The sequence below is a fragment of the Lactuca virosa genome, chromosome 3 (assembly GCF_052849685.1).
Source record: "Lactuca virosa cultivar CGN04683 chromosome 3, Lactuca_virosa_CGN04683_v6, whole genome shotgun sequence".
Classification (NCBI taxonomy): Eukaryota; Viridiplantae; Streptophyta; class Magnoliopsida; order Asterales; family Asteraceae; genus Lactuca; species Lactuca virosa.
Window position 1 is genome coordinate 23,759,128 of NC_136428.1, and position 19,902 is coordinate 23,779,029.

At 42.1% G+C, this 19,902-nt stretch overlaps 1 pseudogene; it reads left to right on the forward strand.

Moving 5' to 3' along the window:
- The first annotated feature begins 16,037 nt into the window (after window positions 1-16,037).
- On the forward strand, window positions 16,038-16,474 carry LOC145162240 (small ribosomal subunit protein eS27y pseudogene; annotated as a pseudogene).
- The last annotated feature ends 3,428 nt before the right edge of the window (window positions 16,475-19,902 follow it).

Sequence of the window (19,902 nt, forward strand, 5' to 3'; positions counted from 1 at the left end):
CGAGGCACTTCAGGAGGGAATGCCCAAAAGCCAATAACAGGAATGTTGGGGGTACATGAAGAGTTCTGACATTAGGGCACAAGGAAGCCCTGAAGGATCCCCATGGTGGTTACCGGTACATTCCTTCACAATAACTCATATGCATGCATACTCTTCAATAGTGGTGCGGAGAGAAGTTTCGTAAGCCACAAATTTAAACACATACTCAACCAAAAACCAAAATCACTCAACGAAATATTCACCGTAGAAATGGCAAATGGTAAAACTGAAATCACTAAAGACGTGTACATCGGGTGCACTCTAACTCTAAACAATCATTCCTTTCAAATCGATTTAATGTCGGTCACAATAAAGAGTTTCGACGTCATCATTGGTATGGATTGGTTGAGTCCTCACCACGTCGATATATTATGCTACGAAAAAGCCATCCGACTCAACTTACCAAATAACGAGACCCTAGTCATCTACGGTGACAAACCTAGCACAAGTCTTAAAATCATCTCGAGCATCAAGGCTCAGACCTATATGTGCAAGAAGTACCATGCATTCCTAGCACACGTTGTTGACAAGAAGAAGGAGGTAAAGGATATGAAGGATATTCCATAAGTCTGTAACTTTCCCGATGTATTCCTAGAAGACCTTCCGGGAGTACCTCCTGTGCGACAAGTCGAGTTCAGAATCGATTTAATTCCTGGAGCCACCCCCATAGCCAAGTGCCCATAAAGATTGGCTCCGGCCAAAATGCAGGAATTATCCCGTCAACTAAATGAACTGTTGAACAAGGGATTTATCCGCCCAAGCTTCTCACCTTGGGGAGCACCGGTTCTGTTCGTTAAGAAGAAATACGGATCTTTTCGTATGTGCATCGACTATCGTGAGTTGAACAAAATCACCGTCAAAAACCGATATCCCCTACCTCGAATCGATGACCTATTCGACCAACTTCATGGAGCATGCTACTTTTCAAAAATCGATGGAGGTCGGGTTACCAGCAACTGCGTGTCCAGGAGGAAGATGTTCCCAAAATGGCGTTTCGGACCTGCTACGGACACTACGATTTCGTGGTAATGACCTTCAGATTGACGAATGCACCCGTTGTGTTCATGGACCTGATGAATCGGGTATGCCGACGTTACTTAGATAAATTCGTGATAGTATTCATCGACGACATATTGATCTATTCACGAAGTAAGGAAGAGCACAGTCAACATCTACGACAAGTCCTTAAGACATTGAGGATGGAAAATCTATATGCCAAGTTTTCCAAATGTGAATTTTGGATCCGAGAGGTGGACTTCTTGGGTCATGTGGTCAACAAAGAGGGAATACATGTGGACCCCTCCAAAATCAAGGCAATTGAGAACTGGAAAGCACCCAGAACACCGACAGAGATCCACCAGTTCTTAGGCCTTGTTGGCTAATACAGGAGATTCATACAAAACTTCTCTAAGATCGCAAAGCCTCTCACCACCTTGACCCAAAACAGTGTAATATTCAACTGGGAGGAGAAAAAAGAATCTGCTTTTCATACCCTAAAGCAAGCCCTATGCAGCGCCCCGATCTTGTCTCTTCCAGAAGGAACCGACGACTTTGTGGTCTACTACGACGCGTCAAATCAGGGTCTTGGGTGTGTGCTCATGCAATGAGGGAAGGTCATTGCCTATGCCTCGAGACAACTTAAGACTCGCGAAGTTAACTACACCACACATGACCTCGAATTAGGAGTCGTGGTGTGTGCTTTGAAAATCTGGAGACACTATCTTTATGGCACGAAGTGCACAATCTTCACGGACCATAAAAGTCACCAGCACATCTTCGATCAAAAGGAACTCAACATGAGGCAACGACGATGGGTGGAGATACTAAACGATTACGAATGTGCAATTCGTTATCATCCAACCAAGGCCAACATAGTAGCAGATGACCTCAGCCGAAAAGAACACTCAGGCCGTCGAGTAAAGTCGTTGACCATTACTATCCATTCACACCTATCCACCTAGATCAAAGAGGCCCAATTGGAAGCCTTGAAACCTGAAAATGTCTCAGAATAATCCTTGAGAGGAATAGATAAAAATCTGGAGGTCAAGAGTGATGGAGCTCGTTATCTCATGGATCGGATCTGGACACCGAAGTTCAGAGGATTCAGAGATGTTGTCATGAACGAGGCTCACAAGACTCGATACTCTGTCCATCCCGGTTCAGACAAGATGTACCTGGACCTCAAGAAACATTATTAGTGGCCGATCATGAAAGCCGAAATCGCTACCTACATGGGCAAGTGCCTGACTTGCACCAAGGTCAAGGTAGAATACCAAAAGGTAGCCCTCGGCTTTACTACAACAACCAGAAATACCCGAGTGGAAGTGGGAGTGGATAACCGTGGAATTCATCACCAAGTTGCCCAAGACGACAGTTGGACTCGACACCATCTGGGTGATCGTTGACATGTTAACCAAATCCGCGCACTTCCTACCAATAAAAGAGACAGACAAGATGGAGAAACTGACCAGAACATATATTAAAGAAATCGTACGACTGCATGGAGTACCAATATCCATTATCTCCAACAGGGATAGTAGATTCACCTCACGGTTCTGGCAGTCACTGCAAAAATCCCTAGGAACTATAATCGACATGAGTACGGCCTACCACCCACAGACCGACGGGCAGAGCGAAAGAACTATCCAAACATTGGAGGATATGTTGAGAGCTTGTGTGATAGACTTTGGTAAAGCTTGGGATACCCATTTAACACTCGTCGAGTTCTCATACAACAATAGCTATCACACTAGCATCGGAGTTGCTCCACTCGAAGCCCTCTATGGCCGCAAGTGCAAATCACCTCTGTGATGGGCTGAAGTGGGTGACACGCAACTAGCAAAGGGGAAAGTTCCTTACAGCACTCTCACCAGCCCCGAGATCAAAGGATGACAACAGAGAAGATCGTTCAAATCAGTGAACTGCTGAAAGCGTCTAGGGACCGGCAAAAGAGCTATGCAGATAAAAGACGCAAACCCTTGGAATTCCAAGTGGGTGACCGCGTTCTGTTGAAGGTCTCACCCTGGAAGGGAATGATACTCTTTGGAAAGCGTGGAAAACTAAATCCAAGTTACACCGGGCCTTTCGAAATAGTTGCTAGAATCGGCTCGATAGCTTACAAACTCCAACTACCACAAGAACTTAGTAACGTACACCCCACCTTCCACGTGTCCAATCTAAAGAAATGTTTGTCCGACGAAACTCTCGTAATCCCACTCGATGAAATTGAGGTAAATGAGAGTATCAACTTTATCGAAGAGCCAGTAGAAATCTTGGAAAAGGAAATCAAGAGAGCAAAGCAAAGTCGTATACCAATAGTAAAAGTCCGCTGGAACGCCAAACGAGGACCTGAATTCACATGGCAACGAGAAGATCAAATGAAACATAAGTACCCACATCTTTTCCCCAACACTTGAAATCCCACTCAAATTCCAAATTCGGGACGAAATTCCCTCTAACGGGGGGATGATGTGACAACTGGCAAACTTAGAGCCAAACCAAGTCAAAAGATGTACCATGTATAAGTGAAAACCACATTGTAACCTTGCTACCTTAAATCACCATTAGCCATGAGGGCATGTTTATACATTTTAATATATATATATATATATATATATATATATATATATATATATATATATATATATATATATATATATATAATTGAAAACCATGCCTATATAAGTTATATATGTAACATCCAAAAATTTTACGCCAAATTTAAACTTTTCAAGCATAAATAAAACCCAATAGTATTGTTTACAAAAATGTTTTCAATTCATTATTCAATCAGAGTGTCCCAAAAGCCAGATCATAAGGATGAGGAGCGGTACGGTCACGCCTTCGCCTTGCCATGAACTCCTGAAGTACCTGAAACAATAAACTGAAATTGTAAGCTCGAGGGCTTAGTGAGCTACCCCCAAAATACCAATACCACCCTGATAATACCATATCCGTAATAATCAATCAATCAACATGCATACTGGGCCATCGGCCAGACTGGACCGCCCTACAGGGCCTACAGTCTATCTAAATCTGTCCCGAGCCTTCGGCATAACTGGACCGCCACGTGGGCCTACAGTCTCGCCGGACCGCTCATAGGGTGTGTTGGCACTCAGTACAAAGCATGACCGCCTCAACCCAAGCAACAAGCAAATAACCATGTGCGCATAACTAACATATAATGGTATATACAATATCAAACATATCTATCTCACTGATCACCAAACATAGCAATCTCTCATAACTAGAGCACTGATCTAGCAGGTCACTAACATATCAATCCCTACGGATCATAAGAGCATAACATCCTGTCTATCCTGATTCCGATCTACCAGATCATATCCACATGTAGCATACCATAACAATAACAACTAAAGGGCCGACCTTGGTGCCTTAGACCCTATCGATATAGTGAGGATAACTCATCTTGCAGATGTCGACTCGGTAGGTAAACTTCAATCCTCGGATCACTGCCACAAACTCCACCACCTATTACCATAGCATAATCATACCCATAAGTTCCCAACCTTTCAAGGTACCCCAAAAGCCAACTAATCAAACCCTGGTCAAAGTCAAAGTCATCAGTCAAGGTCAACAGTCCATGTTGACCTTGACTCGCCGAGTACCCTCGGCTACTCGCCGAGTTCCTTGAAGTACTAACCCACTCGCCGAGTCATCTGAGTGACTCGTCGAGTTCCTTCAGTTTACGAGCGAGACCCTAAGGCCACTCGTCGAGTTTCCTTCTTGTAACTCGACGGTTACACGCGTATACATAAATTGGGGCAACCTCAACCGACTCGCCGAGTTGTTCATCCACTCGTCGAGTCTACGACAATCTTCATCGGACTCGCCGAGTTGTTCTTCTAACTCGCCGAGTTCATGCCTATCTTCATATGACTCCACGAGTCGTCCATGCGACTTGCCGAGTCCCTTCAGTCCTTTTTGCCATACAGACTTATTTGAGCCATGCAGTGGCTCCAAACTACAGATCCAAGCTTTTAAGGCATGCTTTTCACGTAAAGTTGCAAACTTTACGTGCATGCATAGCTATAAAGGCTCTTAATGTCAAATCCAAGCTCTCAATTTGAGTTTCATACTCAAAGAGGCTTCATACATGACCAAATTCGGAGCTTTATGACTCTAGTACTCAAGAAGGGTACAGATCTGAAGTTACAACTTCAGATCTAGCTCATATCCCACATTACCATCTCAACCAAACCATAAAAACCCTAGATCTCAACCAAAAGAGGTCTAGAAAGAAAAAGGAGAAAAGGTGACGGCTTGATACCTCCAAATGATGCTATCTGAGGTAGATTTTTGATTTCCCACACTTCCTTGCTCCTAGGCTTTTGTTCCCCAAGCTCCTCTTCTCAAAAGATCTCCTCTCCAAAGCTTTACACACACAAAAATGGAACACCACACGAATTAGGGTTTTCTGAGCTCTCAAAGGACTGCAAAGAGGCCAAAGGAGGCTTATGTTTCCTTAAATAGGGTGCAAAACCCCGAGATTTAGGGTTTCCTCTGCCAGCTCCTACTCGTCGAGTCCCTTCATGGACTCGGCGAGTAGGTCACTAAACACGCGTACCAAGCTCGTTGCTACTCGACGAGTAGGGCAACCAACTCGTCGAGTAGGCCTTGAAACCAATTAAATTCTTATTTAAACAATACCTGGGAATCGGGGCGTTACAATTCTCCCCCACTTGAACTAGACTTCGCCCTCGAAGTCTGCTGGAATAAACAACGCCGGGTAATGCTCCCGCATTTCCGCCTCCGGCTCCCACGTCCACTCGGATCCTCTCCGATGCTCCCACTGCACTTTTACCAAAGGTATTTCTTTGTTCCGCAAAATCTTCTTCTTCCTTTCCAAGATGGCTACATGCCTCTCCACGTAATTCAGACGATCATCGACCTGAATATCATCCAGCGATACTACTGCCTCCTGATCCATAACACACTTTCGCAATTGCGAAACATGGAACGTGCTATGAATTCGGCTGAGCTCCTCAGGTAGCTCTAGCCTATAAGCCACTCTGCCAACCCTGGCAATGAACCTGAATGGCCCAATATAACGGGGACCCAATTTTCCCCTCTTCCTGAAGCGGATCACACCCTTCCAGGGCGAGACCTTCAGAAGTACCATGTCACCAACCTGAAACTCTAAATCCGATCGGCGTCTATCAGCGTAACTCTTTTGCCGACTCTAAGCGGTCTGCAGCCGCTGTCTGATCTGCTGGATCTTTTCGGTAGTCTGCAAGACTACCTCCGTCCGACCCATCACTCTATATCCAACCTCACCCCAACAGACCCGGGTTCTACATCTCCGTCCATACAACAGCTCAAAAGGCGCGACGCCAATACTGGAATGATAGCTGTTGTTGTAGGCGAGCTCTGCAAGCGGTAGATGGAAATACCAACTCCCACCGAAGTCAATGATGCACGCCCTCAACATATCTTCGAGGGTCTGAATGGTTCGCTCACTCTGTCCATCGGTCTGCGGATGGAACGCTGTACTAAAATGTAGCCGCGTACCCAGTTCCTCATGGAACTTCTGCCAAAAACGGGAAGTAAATCTAACATCCCGGTCGGAAACAATGGAGACCGGAACCCCATGGCGAGCGACGATCTCGCGGACATACATGTCGGCCAGCTTCTCGGCCGACGAACTCTCCCGTATTGCCAAGAAATGAGCACTCTTGGTCAATCGGTCCACGATGACCCATATAGTATCGAACCCCTTTGCCATCCTCGGCAATTTCGTAATGAAGTCCATCTTGATCTGTTCCCATTTCCACATGGGAATCTCCAGAGGCTGCAGCTTACCATGCGGCCTCTGATGCTCGGCCTTGACCATTCTACAGGTCAGGCACCTCTCAACATACCAATCGATTTCTCGCTTCATACATGGCCACCAGTAGCTCAAACTCAAATCCCGGTACATTTTGGTGGCCCCCGGGTGTATAGAAGAATGAGACTTATGAGCCTCCTCCATCACTGTCTGCCTGACCCCTCCGGTCATCGGAATCCAAACCCGACCGTGTCGGGTCAATAATCTGCGGCTATCTTGAACAAACCGGGCGTTCTCGCCCTTAATCAGCTCCATCTTCCAGTTCTCTAGTCTCATGCCCTAGACCTGAGCATCCGTTATCAAGCTCACAAGTGGGGAATCCACCGCTATCCTCATACACCTTGCCGGGGTAGAAGACCCAGATGACTTGCGGCTCAAAGCGTCCGCAACCACATTCGCTTTACCAGGATGGTAAAGGATCTCACAATCATAGTCCTTGACTACCTCTAGCCACCTGCGCTGCCTCATATTCAGGTTCGGCTGATCCATGATGTGCCTCAAACTCTTGTGATCCGTGTATATAGTACATCGGACCCCGTACAGATAATGCCTCCAAATCTTGAGAGAAAAAACCACCGCTCCCAACTCAAGATCGTGCGTAGGGTATCTCGTCTCATGCGGCTTCAGCTGCCGCGATGCATAGGCTATCACCCGTCCCCTCTGCATGAGGACCGCCCCCAGACCTGTGATGGACGCATCACAAAATACTATGAAATCCTTGACTCCCTCGGGGAGTGTCAACACTGGCGCCTCACATAAACATCGTCGGAGGGTCTCAAACGCCCCCTGCTGCTCAGGGCCCCACCGGAAATCCACCCCCTTCCTCGTTAGACGAGTGAGGGGTACTGCAATCTTGGAAAAATCTCGAATAAATCTCCGGTAGTACCCTGCAAATCCCAAGAAACTCCTGATGTCTGAGGGAGATTTCGGAATCTCCCACTGCATACCCGCCTCGAATTTGGCCGGGTCGACCAAAATCCCCTCCTGGTTAACAAGATGTCCGAGAAACTAGACCTCTCGTAACCAAAACTCACACTTCGAGAACTTGGCATATAGCCGTTCTCGTCGCAGAACCTCCAACAGCTCTCTAAGGTGCTCCTCGTGCTGCTCTCGGGTCTTGGAATACACCAAGATATTATCTATGAACACAATGACCGAGCGATCGAGCATCGGTCTGCAGACACGATTCATCAAATCCATGAACACTGTCGGCACGTTGGTGAGCCCAAACGACATCACCACGAATTCGTAATGACCATAACGAGTCCGAAACGCGGTCTTCTCCACGTCTTCCTCCCTCACCCTGACCTGGTGATACCCGGATCTCAAGTCGATCTTGGAAAACCAAGATGCACCCTGCAGCTGATCGAAAAGATCATCTATCCTTGGAAGTGGATAACGGTTCTTCACCATTAGCTTGTTCAACTCCCTGTAGTCGATGCACATCCTGTGCGAACCGTCCTTCTTCCTGACGAAGTGGATCGGTGCTCCCCATGGGGAACTGCTCGGACGAATAAACTGCTTACCCAACAGCTCCTGCAACTGAGATGACAACTCCTGCATCTCTGGTGGTGCCAGTCAGTACGGCGCCTTAGCGATAGGGGCCGCACCCGGCACCAGATCAATCCTGAACTCCACCTGCCTCTCCGGAGGCACTCCAGGTAACTCCTCTGGAAACATGTCAGCAAACTCTCTAACCACCGGGACCTCTGAAACTGAAGTCTGATCCCTGACCCGCGTGTCCACCACACACGCTAAATAACCTGCACATCCGTGCTGAATATACTGCCGAGCCCTGGCGGCCGAACAAAACCCTGATCCTACTCTAGTGCCCTCACCATATACCACCAGTTCTCCCCCACTTGGGGTTCGAACTACTACTCGCTTCCCCTCACAGTCAATCATGGCGCCAAACCGGCTGAGCCAATCCATCCCTACAATCACACATACTTCCCCCATGGGAATAGGAATCAAATCTATCGGGAATGATACCCTGAAAATCTCCAGCTCGCACCCCCGGTAAACCGAAGAAGCAGAAATCTCGTGCTCGTTGTCGATCGAAACTCGCAACGGACACTCAAGCTCATCTACCGACACACTGTACTCTCTACTGAAAGTCTGAGATACAACGACCGACTCGCCCCCGAGTCAAATAAAACCAATTCAGGCAAAGAGTTTACTAAAAACGTACCTAAACACCGGTACCAACGATAAGCACAACTTAGATAAATTAACTGAAACAGAAAATAGAAACATACCAGCAACCACATCCGGTGCTGCCTTGGCCTCCTCGGCCGTGAGCTGGAAGGCGTGCCCCTGAGCCTTCGGAGGCTCCACCTTGACTGGCCTCCCATCCCCAATCCTTAAAGTAGCCGGTACGGATCCCTGCGCCGGCTTGGCGGCAAGCTGCGGGCAGTTGGTCTTCACGTGACCAACCTGATGACAATGATAACAAATCCTCATATCTGCTGGAGGGGCGGACTGGCGACAGTCCCTGACATAGTACCCCTCCTTGCCACATTTGTGGCAACCACCTCCTGCTCGACAAATCCCAGAATGACCCTTGCCACACTTTCCACAAGTGCGGCTCTGCTGACCCCCGGTCCGAGTATCAGTGGTCTTGGACCGCTTAGGTGCCGGCTGAGACTGTGTTGGAACCTGACGCTGCTCCTTCAACTGCAGCTCTATCTCCAACTCGCACCGCCTCGCGACTTCCTGAAGATCCAAAAGTGTCTCACAACGTTGCGTAGCAACAAACTGTCGAATATCAGTCTTGAGCATACTTAGATAACGAGTCATCTGAGACTGCTCTGACACAAACTCCGAGCAGAACATAGCCCTCTCCGTGAACATACGGGTGATCTCCATCACTGACTCCCCATCCTGTCTCAATGTCAAAAACTCCTGAGCAAGCCGCTCCCGCTCATCGCGTGGAACGTAGCGGGTGCGAAACATATCCCGGAACTGCTCCCAAGTAACAGCAGCTCGCTGATCATCAGTGTACGACCCTGTCGTCAATCTCCACTAGTCCTTTGCCCCAAGCCTTAGCAGGTTCTGGGCACACCTGACCTTGGGATACCCATTTACCACTCGTCGAGTTCTCATACAACAATAACTATCACATTAGCATCGGAGGTGCTCCACTCGAAGCCTTCTATGGCTGCAAGTGCAGATCACCTCTGTGATGGGCTGAAGTGGGTGACACGCAACTAGCAAAGGGGAAAGTTCCTTACAGCACTCTCACCAGCCCCGAGATCATAAGGATGACAACAGAGAAGATCGTTCAAATCCGTGAATGGCTGAAATCGTCTAGGGACCGGCAAAAGAGCTATGCAGATAAAAGACGCAAACCCTTGGAATTCCAAGTGGGTGACCGCGTTCTGTTGAAGGTCTCACCCTGGAAGGGAATGATACTCTTTGGAAAGCGTGGAAAACTAAATCCAAGTTACACCGGGCCTTTCAAAATCGTTGCTAGAATCGACCCGGTAGCTTACAAACTCTGACTACCACAAGAACTTAGTAACGTACACCCCACCTTCCACGTGTCCAATCTAAAGAAATATTTGTCCGACGAAACTCTCGTAATCCCACTCGATGAAATTGAGGTAAATGAGAGTCTCAAATTCATCGAAGAGCCAGTGGAAATCTTGGAAAGGGAAATCAAGAGAGCAAAGCAAAGTCGTATACCAATAGTAAAAGTCCGCTGGAACGCCAAACGAGGACCTGAATTCACATGGCAATGAGAAGATCAAATGAAACAGAAGTACCCACATCTTTTCCCCAACACTTGAAATCCCACTCAAATTCCAAATTTCGGGACGAAATTCCCTCTAACGGGGGGATGATGTGACAACTGGCAAACTTAGAGCCAAACCAAGTCAAAAGATGTACCATGTATAAGTGAAAACCACATTGTAACCTTGCTACCTTAAATCACCATTAGCCATGAGGACATGTTTATACATGTTAATATATATATATATATATATATATATATATATATATATATATATATATATATATATATAATTGAAAACCATGCCTATATAAGTTATATATGTAACATCCAAAATATTTACGCCAAATTTAAACTTTTCAAGCATAAATAAAACTCAATAGTATTGTTTACAAAAATGTTTTCAATTCATTATTCAATCAGAGTGTCCTAAAAGCCAGATCATAAGGATGAGGAGCGGTACGGTCACGCCTTCGCCTTGCCATGAACTCCTGAAGTACCTAAAACAATAAACTGAAACTGTAAGCCCGATGGCTTAGTGAGCTACCCCCAAAATACCAATACCACCCTGATAATACCATATCCGTAATAATCAATCAATCAACATGCATACTGGGCCATCGGCCTGACTGGACCGCCCTACAGGGCCTACAGTCTATCTGAATCTGTCCCGAGCCTTCGGTATAACTGGACCGCCACGTGGGCCCACAGTCTCCCCAGACCGCTCATAGGGTGTGTTGGCCTTCAGCACAAAGCAGGACCGCCTCAACCCAAGAAACAAGCAAATAACCATGTGCGCATAACTAACATATACTGGTATATACAATATCAAACATATATATCTCACTGATCACCAAACATAGCAATCTCTCATAACTAGAGCACTGACCTAGCAGGTCACTAACATATCAATCCCTATGGATCATAAGAGCATAACATCCTGTCTATCCTGATTCCGATCTACCAGATCATATCCACATGTAGCATACCATAACAATAACAACTAAAGGGCCGGCCTTGGTGCCTTAGACCCTATCGATATAGTGAGGATAACTCACCTTGCAGATGTCGACTCGGTAGATAAACTTCAATCCTCGGATCACTGCCACAAACTCCACCACATATTACCATAGCATAATCATACCCATAAGTTCCCAACCTTTCAAGGTACCCCAAAAGCCAACTAATCAAACCCTGGTCAAAGTCAAAGTCATCAGTCAAGGTCAACAGTCCATGTTGACCTTGACTCGCCGAGTACCCTCGGCTACTCGCCGAGTTCCTTGAAGTACTAACCCACTCGCCGCGTCATCTGAGTGACTCGTCGAGTTCCTTTGGTTTATGATCGAGACCCTAAGACCACTCGTCGAGTTTCCTTCTTGTAACTCGACGGTTACACATGCATACATAAATTGGGGCAACCTCAACCGACTCGCCGAGTTGTTCATCCACTCATCGAGTCTACGACGATCTTCATCGGACTCGCTGAGTTGTTCTTCCAACTCGCCGAGTTCATGCCTATCTTCATATGACTCGCCGAGTCCCTTCAGTCCTTTTTGCCATACAGACTTATTTGAGCCATGCAGCGGCTCCAAACTACAGATCCAAGCTTCTAAGGCATGCTTTTCACGTAAAGTTGCAAACTTTACGTGCATGCATAACTATAAAGGCTCTTAATGTCAAATCCAAGCTCTCAATGGGAGTTTCATACTCAAAGAGGCTTCATACATGACCAAATTCGGAGCTTTATGACTCTAGTACTCAAGAAGGGTACAGATCTGAAGTTACAACTTCAGATCTAGCTCATATACCACATTACCATCTCAACTAAACCATAAAAACCCTAGATCACAACCAAAAGAGGTCTAGAAAGAAAAGGGAGAAAAGGTGACGGCTTGATACCTCCAAATGATGCTATCTGAGGTAGATTTCTGATTTCCCACACTTCCTTGCTCCTAGCCTTTTGTTCCCCAAGCTCCTCTTCTCAAAAGATCTCCTCTCAAAAGCTTTACAAACACAAAAATGGAACACCACAAGAATTAGGGTTTTCTGAGCTCTCAAAGGATTGCAAAGAGGCCAAAGGAGGCTTATGTTTCCTTAAATAGGGTGCAAAACCCCAAGGTTTAGGGTTTCCTTTGCCAGCTCCTACTCGTCGAGTCCCTTCATGGACTCGGCGAGTAGGTCACTAAACACGCATACCAAGCCCGTTGCTACTCGACGAGTAGGGCAACCAACTCGGTGAGTAGGCCTTGAAACCAATTAAATTCTTATTTAAACAATACCTGGGAATCGGGGCATTACAATATATATGTATATATTGAAAACCATGTTGAAATAAGTTAATACAAGTCAACACAAGTCAAAGAAGTAAATCAAAAAGCATGAATTACACCTCACCATAGTGATTTCGGTTTTAGGAATCTAGAAACATTGGGTCTTCGGTTTTGTGGGGACCAAAACATTATGCTAGGACCGAAATCTCAATGCCTTGGACCACTTGGACTGAAATCCTTTCTTTGGATAAAGTTAAGGCCGGAATCACTAACCTATGGACCACCAAAACCGAAATCATCATTTTGTGAGTGTGTATAAGGGATGTCAGTCATGCTAGGACCAAAATCACTCTCTTTAGGACCGAAATCCCCTTAAATATCATGATATGTTGCCACTTGATTGGTTGAAATTGCTTTCCCAAGGTGATAAGTGCACATACCAAGGTAAACCTCAACTCACTGTCAACTCATTATCTCTTAATACCCTTATTTATAATGCACAAATTAGATACCACAAGAATAGTCATTCACAGTTATCACACGTCACAAATTCAAACTCTCCCATATTGAGTTTTCTCTCTATTTTCCAAACCTTCCAAGTTCTTCATCAATATTTTCCACGAAGCCATTGATCAACATTGTTCCTTAGTATTTGGTAAGTATTTTAATATATAACCTAGTGTTTCACATTCTTTAATACTAGTTCCTTTTTATTCACACATTCTTATGTATTAAAAACTCTTAGGATTCAACCATTTTCAAGTGTTCGTAACTTAAAGATCTTCACCGTCACCTTGTTATCAAACCGAAACCATACATAAGGTGAGTTCATACCCCTACATTTTTCAAGACTTTTCCTATGTTTTAGGGGGGGGGGGGGATACAAGTAACACACAAGAATATTTACGTTAAAACGCAAACATTTAAATACGTTATTTTACCATTTTTACGAAAAGTGTTAAATACGCGAAAGGACTTTACTACCAACCTCGTATATTTTTATATACTACGTTTTGACAAAAACGTAAAGATACGAAAAACGGTTACAAAAATACATTTTCATTATTTCTTTATAAATATATATATAACTATATATATTTTGAGTACAAAACATTCATTTCATTAAAACTTTATAAATATAGTTACGAAACTTTACCCCCTTTGTAACCCGTTGAGCAATGGGTAAAATTATATAAAGTGCATATATGATTGTTTTATGGCATTTTCGATATTATCCTGGAAATAGGGGATAATTTCATTTACAAACGTTTTCATTTCAAAAAACACATACACTCGTTGAATAAATTTGTTAGACATTGTCTTCATCGTACCTAACTGAGGTATACACGAACGTCCTGTATCTATAACCGGAATCTCCGATACGAGAGCGTGATACTTGTGTATAGATCTATACGAGACTAATGATCCCACACCCTGGTTGTTAGCTACAGCCAGACCGGAAGGTTTGGGTGACAAATGTCATAAATATCTAGGTGCCTGAAGAACGATTAGGCAGGCACTGCGTCATAAAAGCACGGATTTAAAAACTCACATGGGGAAACGACTATACGTACATTTTACACGAAAACACATTTCTTCAAACGGTTTTATACATGAATAAAACTACATATTACTACCTTAAGTATGGAAAACACTGGTACATTTCGGTCTTGGAACAATTAAGACTACAACTCATTGCTATAGAAAATATTGGATTTTCTGGAATAATCATCATCATTTTATGAGTGAACGACTTACATCTCATTTATTAGAAAATATCGGATTTTCTGGAAACAAAAACGATATCTTTTCACGGAAAGGCTTACTATTTTTCATAAAAATTCTTATGAACTTGCCAACTTAATTGTTGACACTTTTTCAAACAACTTGTATGCTCAGGGAATCAGTAAAACATGTAACCACCAACTTTTGAGGATGGGACGCTAAGGCATCAAACAAATCATTTTGACATCATATTGTAATTGACTTTTGAAACATGTAATAGTTACAATGATGTAACTTTTTCAATTATATATATGATGGTTGTGTTTGCTTTCTTTACTATTACTCAATTGTTATTATACAATACATGAAAGTCATCCACCCACTACTAGAAAAACAGCCTTTTATGACGCGCAAATAATGACACACGCTGATAGAGGACGCTCATTTGTGCGTGCCCTAAAAATTAATGTCAATTTTCCAAAATTTGAAGGATAGAGGACACGCATTTGTGCATGCCCTAAAATTAGTGTCAAACAAAACAAAATTAAAACCTGGAAGACGCTTATTTTAAGTGTGTGTCATCTACAAATGTCGCTTTATATTTTTTTTTTAACTAAACGTGCATTTTTAAAGAGGGATCTCTAAAATTCTAAAAATTTGAATACCCCGCTTCTGCATTCTCTCCTCTGGATCGCCTTATCTCTCGTAAAATCGCACAGATCCATTCTCTCCCTCCTCTCTCTCTCTCTCTCTCTCTAACCCTAGACACAACCACTGACCTTCGTCGGAGCTATCTTCTTCTCCCCCGCCGCTACCAACAAACCACAACCTTATTCATTACCCTAAAAACCAGACTAATCTTTCACCTCTCATAATCCCTCTCATAACACTTAGGTTTTTGGCAATGAAAAAATCAACCCCCTACTCCTTTGACGTGTTCTAATTTCTTACTGTATCTAGGTTAAAATCAACCATTGCAGCAGAGCATCTTTTCGTGTAGTGTTTAGATGGAAAGGAAATCCCCAAAAATTTGAAACCCCGCATCTTCTCCTTCCCTTCATATCCTTCTTTGCCCTAATCTTGCTTCTTGACGCCATCATCTTCTTTCTCCCCACATCGACTGTTAGCTTTATATTTCCCATTCCCAATTATTAATACCCTATTTCTATTTAATTGGAAATATTTGCCCTTCAGTCTAGACGTCTACTTTTCCTCCTTAGACAATGATTACAACAATGTTGGATGAAGCTGCTCGCCACCTGTACATATCCCTTTGCTGCCACCTCCTCATGTCACCGACTTTCCCCATTGGCTACATATTTTGTCCAGTTGAATTGAAGGCTAAAGGTATTGATTTATTTATTCATATCATGCTTCAAATTAACACTTCATGCTTGGATTCTAATTGACTCTCTTTTTTTCTTTTAGGTTTTTGTTGCGCAGCTCTATTCTTTGATATCCAAGACTTCTTGATTCACATACATCTCGAAACAAGATGGTTTTGCCAAACAATGTTGATCTACTTAATCCCCCGGCTGAGTTGGAGAAGAGGAAGCATAAGCTCAAACGACTTGTTCAATCTCCGAACTCTTTCTTCATGGATGTCAAGTTCCAGGGTTGTTTCAACATAACAACCATATTCAGCCACTCTCAAACGGTGGTGGTGTGCGGAAACTGTCAGACGGTGTTGTGCCATCCGACTGGTGGTCATGCAAGACTCACTGAAGGATGTTCTTTTAGAAGGAAGGAAGACTGATCCAATTGCTTGCTTTTATGGCTGGTTAATCAGAAGCTGCTTTGGTGCTATTACTTAAAAAATTACAAGTTGAGTCTTTTATTCTATTTTTTCTTGTTGGACCCCAACTATCATCTTTTAAAATTAGGGCTTGTGTTTGAATCATTTCATTGAATGACAGGTGAATCAGACCGTCTTCTCACTGTTAAGCTTCTATTAGGTATAGATTTTTAAAAGTTTCTCTGAATTTTTTGTTGGTGACTGGTGGTATCGGATCCAAGAATGGATTTTTAAACATCCATGTTCATGTGTATGTTTTCATAAAGCATATTTTGCTATGTTTATCAGTTGGTTTCTTTTGCCTATCATGTCAGTTACTGTTAAGGATTGACTGTAATAGAAAGGTACTGGAATGATGTATGTGATCAATAAGTGCAAACATTTGTTCAAAGAAAACACATACATATCAAAGTAAGAATTGATTTTCGTGAGATTATTTTAGTATTTGTCAAGGTTTTCATAGCAAGCTGAATGTTTATAGTATCACATTTGTATTGATAATTTGATGTATGCATATATAATTGTAATACATGTAACATTACATCTGTTAATATACATGACGTGAAAGAGGTAACAATGTACTTTTGGGTCCTGATGCAGGGGTATTTTAGTCAAGTGCATAGTTGGCAGAGATTGAATTTGTATGTTTGTAAATTTCTGACTTCGATCATGAATGCTATGGACGGTACTTGGATCTTTTATCATCAGAAGATGGTTATATAAACTTTTTAGTATAGGGCATTTTGGTCAAACTTGGAAACTAACATACATAAGCCTACTTTCTGGTTGTTGTTGTTCTATTGGATAAGTTATCTGGTGGTTTTCCTTTTTCAACATTTTAGGCCAGGTATCTTCAAGATGCTCGTCTTGCTATTTTCGAGGTCTCGTCTGCTCGTCTTGCTGTTTCCGAGGTCTCGTCTGCTCGTCTTGTTGTTTCCGAGGTCTCGTCGGCATCTTCCAGACTCCAGAAGTCTCTCTAGCTCTCTCGTATGTATTCGCTCTCTTCAAAAATTTAAATGCATATGTGTTAAAGTGACAGCCACATGATTTTGTATTCCGTATTTACTTTTGAACTTTGTTATCTCAATGGTTAAAAGATATAGAAAGACTTTTAATTCTTTTGTCTTTTTGTATCTCTACAAATGGAAGCAAAATTCATTTAATAATCTTAATATATGTTTTATTTATTTATTTATTATTTTCTTAGTTATCGATAATAATATTTATTAACTTTTAATTAGTTTTTAGGCTAATTATTATAGATGATAACATAGTTAGTCATATATATAACTAAACTCTAAAGGAAAGAGTGAATGAGTAAATGTTGCAATAAAAATATGTGAAGGTGCACCAAATATGAAGTTAATATAAATACAAAATTTCATATTTAATAGTCTTGTTTCTATATTTTTTTTTATCTTTCTATGTTTCTATAATAATTTAATGGGTTATGCTTGGATTTTGGTAACATAAACATGTAATAGTTAGAAATTAAAAACAAAGTTATATTATTAATTGTCATTTGTTATTTCCGTTAAAAGTTTGTTTTCGGCCCCCTAGTTTTAATTTTTGTGTTCCGCCCCTGTTGGTGGTGGATTACCAACAAAAGAAAAGATATTTGCCACTTCATCTTCTTCCAATAAAGATGATGATGTACCTCTAATTTAGGTGACATGATTTTTTACCCTTTTTTTTCTATTATCTAAGCATGTTATTGCTTCCATAGTATTATTTGTGTAAACATAGGTCCCACCATCTATTACACACTCTTGAGATTTTGGGGTATTCCCTGTCCAAACTATATCCATGATCAGTTCAAATTTAAGTCCTTGTTTATATTCTATAAGGCAGTACGACCACCACCATAAATGCATATAGGGGATAAGGTTTTTTTAATTATTTTTGTTCGTATTTTGTATCCTGCTTTCTTCAATATTTTCATATTGTTTGTTTTTGTTTATATTTACAGCTTACATATCTATTTCATTTTTAAAGCTTTTGATTTTTCAGTTTCAGGATTGTTATATCGATCTGATGTTAAAGGGCTATAACCTTCACTTTTTCATATTTATTTGTTACTCAAACATCATTTGAAGGTACTTCCCCTATTCTTGAATTTATAACTGTAAGTTTCTTTGGATTTTTGCCAAATCATTTGAAGGTACTTCCCCTATTCTTAAATTTTAAAATATATGGATCTGATGAAGAGTGCTTATATGAATTCACTTTGAAGGTGCTTCCCCTGTTCTTGAAGCTTTAAGTGTTATTCACTTAGTTTAAGAGGTTGGCAGCAGGAATATGGCAGAAACTTTGGTAAAAACTTTATTTTGTTTTAATTTTTGTAATATAGATTTATAATTTTATGTATATGTCATGAATTTATAAAGAATTTTCGTCCAGCTAAATGAAAAGTTATTACCTTTTTGGGAGTTTACTAAAAGTAAATAGATTTTCTTATGTGTTAGTCTATTCAGGGCACAAGAATTGGGTTCTCTGTGTTGCATGGTCACGAGATGGCAAACATCTAGTAAGTGGAAGCAAGTCTAGAGAAATCCAAATCTGGGACCCATGGACAGGAAAAGCTTCTGGCAATCTGCTTACTGTAATTATATTCTCTCTTTATCCATCTGTCAATCTTGTTATTTGATTACTTTATATGCTCTCATATCACCTTAATACATAAAATTTCAGTGACACTGAAGATCTAGATTCCTTTTTTTGGTAAGTTCCATGTAGTGAATATGATGGATGTTATCATATGCTCTCTTTATCCATCTGTCAATCTTGTGTTGGTAAGCTCTAGATTCCCAAAATGAAAGCTTATGTCAGTGACACTGAAGACCTTAAACAAGACCTTAATTATCAAGAAACTTAGGATAACATGATAATCAATTGAAGCCAGAAGATGGAAGAAGTCAGAAAATGAAAGAAGTCGTGCAGAGCAACTATTACATATCTTGAAACAAATCGATCACATTGTTTCTACAGAAGTAACAAAGATCCATATTTCAAAAATAGTTTGTGTTTTATGCTTGTTGTTATTTGGATTAGGAAGATTTGTTTTTCTAGTTTGACTCATGTTAATAAAATAACAATTACATGTGATTTATCATGAATATTAGTACTATTATTTCTTGAAATGGATTGTTTTGTTACATAAGTATTTTATTTTGCATTATGAGACTTTTAAATGTGTAATTTAAATTTGAAATTTAGTAAATCTATCAAAAATCTATATATTTTTAAGACCTTTAAAATTATGACACGCAAAAATGTGTGTCATCTTTCTTTATGACACGGGCTTTAATGATACGCAATGCGAGTCGTAAAAGCGCGTCGTAAGGTTACGACACGCAAATGCGTGACGTGTTCTTTATGACACGGCCTTCCTTGACACGCATTGCGTGTCATAAGCGCGCGTCGTAAATAGACGACGCACAAAAGCGTGTCGTCTTCCTTTATGACATGGCCTTCCTTGACAAGCATTTGC